General features: G+C 52.3%; 1 long non-coding RNA gene across 1 annotated transcript; it reads right to left on the bottom strand.

Annotated features, from left to right (window-relative positions):
- Positions 1–2,857: 2,857 nt before the first annotated feature.
- On the bottom strand, positions 2,858–4,172 carry LOC115251280 (uncharacterized). The gene is made up of 3 exons (XR_003889854.1): positions 3,926–4,172; positions 3,745–3,829; positions 2,858–3,098 (listed from the first exon to the last, which is right to left on the bottom strand). It is a non-coding gene; the product is annotated as an uncharacterized lncRNA (long non-coding RNA).
- Between the last annotated feature and the right edge of the window lie 239 nt (positions 4,173–4,411).

Here is a 4,411-nt window from a genome sequence, read left to right as displayed (position 1 = left end):
GAGTGAGGCGCAGCACAGTTGACACGCGGGCCAACGTGTGATTAAACAGCAACGGTTTGATTGGTTTTTCCGTCTTTATCTTTCGAGTATTCCTGTTGCTAATCTGCCACTGCACTGTAATCACCATCTGAGTGGAAATTAATTTTAGTTAAGAGCCCAATTTTCCCCGACAAGTTAATCAGGAGACAAAGCTGCTCGTCGCCGGCACGGCCCGCTCCGCCCAGCGCAGCTGCTCACCATCGCCGCACCTTCGGATTTACGACAGCTGGCATCCAAAAGGTGATAAATCCGTGGAAAAGCCCAGCTTTTCTGGAAGCTGGAAGCCTCCCTCTGGCTCCGCGGCTCCGCTCAGGACCTGGATCTTCGTCTATATTCCCACTCTGGCAGCAACGTTCCGAGGTATTCCCATCCAAACATCCTCCACACGTCTGTAAAGAGACCACTCGTGTTCAGGACCATCCAGTGGCGTCGAGAGGACGTTCACGCTGGCGTGTCACCAGCGCGGGGGAGTACCGACGCACGCCACGACCTTCGACCCCGCGCTCCAGTCAGATCCGATCACATTAAACAGAAAGTTGGAGAAGAAGAGAATTCCTGGATGGAGCCAAACTCACAGCGCTGCTCCACTCGGCCGGTTTGGAGTGGCGGGACAACGGCGTGCGGCGCCGACAGATGAGGCCCGTCGATAGAGGCTGCAGCATCTCCGTGACTCCGATGGAAATTGGAACAATACTGAAGGAAAACAAGCATCGATCCTCCAATAAATATCTTCCTGCCGTCCGGCCGGGAAGCGATGGATATTAATTGCTAGTCTGCTACCTGCGGACGGGAAAACAAGCGGCTAACCAGCGGAGCATGTCGGGACTCTGGAATGAGACATTTCTGCCGGGCGCCCGGATAACGAACAAAATGGCGCGGAGCAGATTTCCTCCATCCAGGTGGGTCAGAGTTTGAGACGGACCAGAGAGCTGCTTCCGTCCCGGAGGAGGGGGGGGGGAACTCCCAGGAACAGACCATCACACAGCTGGAGACGCCGGAGGCAAACCTTTCCTCCTCACCCCCGGACCTCCTCGCTTCAAAACTGGGGCACAACTTTTCCCGGCGCCACAGATCCGTCAGAGATGACAGAGTGAGGGCGTCATCGGGAGAAACTTCGGAACGCATGTCGAAGCAACAGTGGCGCCGTTCCTGTCCTTGTGCCGTTATCATCACTCAATCATCTGCATACGGAGCGTCACTGGCACCTCTCAGTGGGGAGGGGAGCGCTTGGGAAGAGCTTAGCCAGCACTTCCTAAAGAGGTGTCGAGATTCAGAGGTCCGGAGTCGGAGGACGGAGGGAGGGAAGGTGGGTCTGGGAGGTCTGGGAGCAGCCGAGGCCTCCGGCAGCACCGCCGCAACGCGCCAGATGCTTCATTTCCAAGACCTTCCGGACCGTAAAGATAATCCGGTGTGGGAACGTCTCCGAGGTTCCGACGGGAGACGAGTGCCTCGGCACGTTCTCCTCGTCAGGTGCGGAACGTCATGTCCGGCCGCCTCCACGGAGACGCAGAGCGGAAGAACACCAACCAAGACATCCCGACGGGAAGTTTAAGAGGGTCCCAGCTCAGCCCCGGAGCAGCCGGCACAAGGTCACGGAATGTGGGGAACGGTTGGTCTGACTTTAACTGGAACAAGAGGCGATTAGTAGTCGACGCTAGCGGGAGCCTCTTGGAATAAAGAACACAGAACGGGATTTGTTGTTATGGGAAAAAATGACTCAGGGACGTTAAACTCTTCCTTCGTGTTGGTGTCGGGATGGAACCGACCACGTTCCCGAAAGGCAGATGGATGTTTCCCACCAGAAGCTGCCGACATTCTGCCGCCATCTGACGTTCTTTTCACGACTGTCAATAAACAAACAGTCGATATTTTTATCCACGTTTGTTCCGTTAAAGAGCCGACGTGGCCGGAAGTGAAGGAGAAAATGATGATGTCACTGACATGAGCCCTCCGGGGGCGTCGCTGCCTCTAACAGGACACCAAAAATCCAGGCTCCCACCTGGATCAGGTGCTGCTCTTAACCTGTGGAGACTGGATTAGGGTCAAAGGTCATCACGTTGTAGCTCTTTAATACTTCCAGTTCGGGGGGGGGGGGGGGGGGGGGGGGGGGGGGGGTGGTTAGTATTAACTTTGGGTCTCTTAGCAGCATTAGTGAAAGAGCATCTCAGAACATTTAACCTGCTAAAAAGCATCAGGTAAACAACAAGCCGGGCGCTCCGGCGGCTCCTTTTCACACCAGCTCCTTTGTTGCTCATAAATACTTCGGAATGTAAAGTGGAGGAAAGAAATAAACAATGTCTGGCAGCAGGGATGTGAGCAACGCCACCACGAGACAAAGAAGAACATCTTCGGCGGAGAAGGAAGAGCGGAGCGGAGCAGATGGTGCGGGAAGCAGCGGGATCAGAGCGCTCGGATCAGAGCGCTCCTCTGTGCGCTGAGAGGGTAAACAAAGCTAACCGCATACGCGCCGTCAAAACGCAATTATATCGCTCTTGTAGTTCCCAGTTATTGCGTCTGAATTCATTTACATCCCAAATATGCTGTCTCTGATGTAAATTTCATAAACTTCCTGAGTATCAGGAGCGCAGCTATGCTAGCGTGCTACACCCAGGCTAATGTACAGAATGATAAAAGACAGAGCTAAATGCTCGAGTGTTGATCAGACGTAACTTCTGATCCTCAGGGGATTAAAAAGGTGACATTAGACCACATCCGAGCTGGTTCGCGTGATGGAGGGCAGCGGTAAACGCTGATGGCTCATTTACCCGCCGATGGCTAATTGTAGCCATTAACAACACGACAGCGGTCTCACCTTTATTATAAGGCTCTTCTTCTCCATGCTAATGGCTTCCTCTTGTCCACGTCCTCGCATTGATTAGCAGAAATCCCATCCTGTTGCGTCCCTTAACGACGCCGCCTGATGGTACGGCACTCTGCTCGCGGGCTAACGCCGTCGCGGGCTAGCGTAGCATCCTGTGCTGCCATTAAGGCCTGAGTGGAGTCAACGAGCTTCCGCGTCCTGTGACGTCTCGTCTCTCGGCCCACGATGGAGCAGAAATCTGGGCAAAAATGGAGAGAAGGCGGGCGGATAAACCCCCGTTCTTCCCCTCGTCCCTGCAGGCGGCGGCAGGAATTAATGCAGGATACCTTATTGCGCTTTGAAGCTAAAACTATAAATTTCCAGCCTACAATCTGCCTCCTCCTCCTCCCAGGAGACCCACGGTCATATAAACCCCACAGAGTTACATAAATATGCTTTATAATGAATATTATAATGTTCTTGCCTTTGTTTTATATTCATCGGTGGTGGGGGGGGGTCACTTTTACCCATTTTTCAAAGGAATTTTGCTAATTAGCTGTGGACCTTTTGTTACATGCTGATTAAAATTCCAACGTTACTTTATTTGCATAACTCGTTAGGATTCTAAACACGCAGAGAAACAAACTCACATCGTGGCTGATTATTAATTCTCTGTGGCAGGAAACAAATGGAAGAGTTTTGATCCTCCGGAAGGAGAAACGCTGCTTTCTTTAAGGCCCCGATCCAAGTTGGTGTCACGCGGGGGATAAAGGCGCCGGCGGAGACACGCTGTGTCAACATTTTGTTTGGTGTACGACAGCGACACGACGGCAGACTTAATCCGGGGGAACTATTGAATGCGGGCTTCTTAAACATGCTGAATCAGTGAGGAGTTGCACTCTCACCTGTTAAAAAGAGGAGATAAAAGAGTCCTTCAGGGCTTCTCCTCACAGAAAAACCCTCCGGCGGCGCCGCTCTTCAAAGGACATCCTTGATAAGGTTGGTAAAAAATCCATTATGGTTCAGTGAACTGCCAACTATCCTACTTTATTGATAAATTAGCATTCTTCAGTGGAGTTAGCTCACCTCGTTAGCATGCTGTCCACACAGACTCCGCCCCCCTCGCCCGCTCTGGCCTCGGATGACAGAATCCTCGCGTCCGAGCCGACTTGGTTTTAGTCGGCAGAATAAATGAACGATTCCTGACGAATCCATAAATTACCGGAAGCTGCGTTCTCTAGCGGCGATGCTAACCCTGCTACGTCACCCTCTCCCCCACCCTCGCCTCCATGGAAATCGACATCGTCCAGAGGAGGTCGGGAATATCGAAACCCTCGCGTGTCCTCCCGAGGACGTCACCAAAAAGGATCTGGTGTAGCCAACGTTAGCATTTCAAGGCAATTTCACTGGTTTCCTTCATTTCTTACGTGAAACACGAACTTTCGGATGAAAAACCAAACGCTCTCTGACCCGAGGCGTCTTCTTTACGTCCTGGAAGTTCGGCCACCTTCTCCAACAAGCGCCGAAACAGCTGTTTTATCTAATTATGGGGGAAAAAAAGTCAAAAGAAAA

This window comes from Takifugu rubripes, chromosome 10 (genome assembly GCF_901000725.2).
Source record: "Takifugu rubripes chromosome 10, fTakRub1.2, whole genome shotgun sequence".
NCBI classification, from domain to species: Eukaryota; Metazoa; Chordata; class Actinopteri; order Tetraodontiformes; family Tetraodontidae; genus Takifugu; species Takifugu rubripes.
The sequence above is the reverse complement of the archived record's forward strand: the minus strand, read 5'-3'. Positions and strand labels throughout refer to the sequence as shown.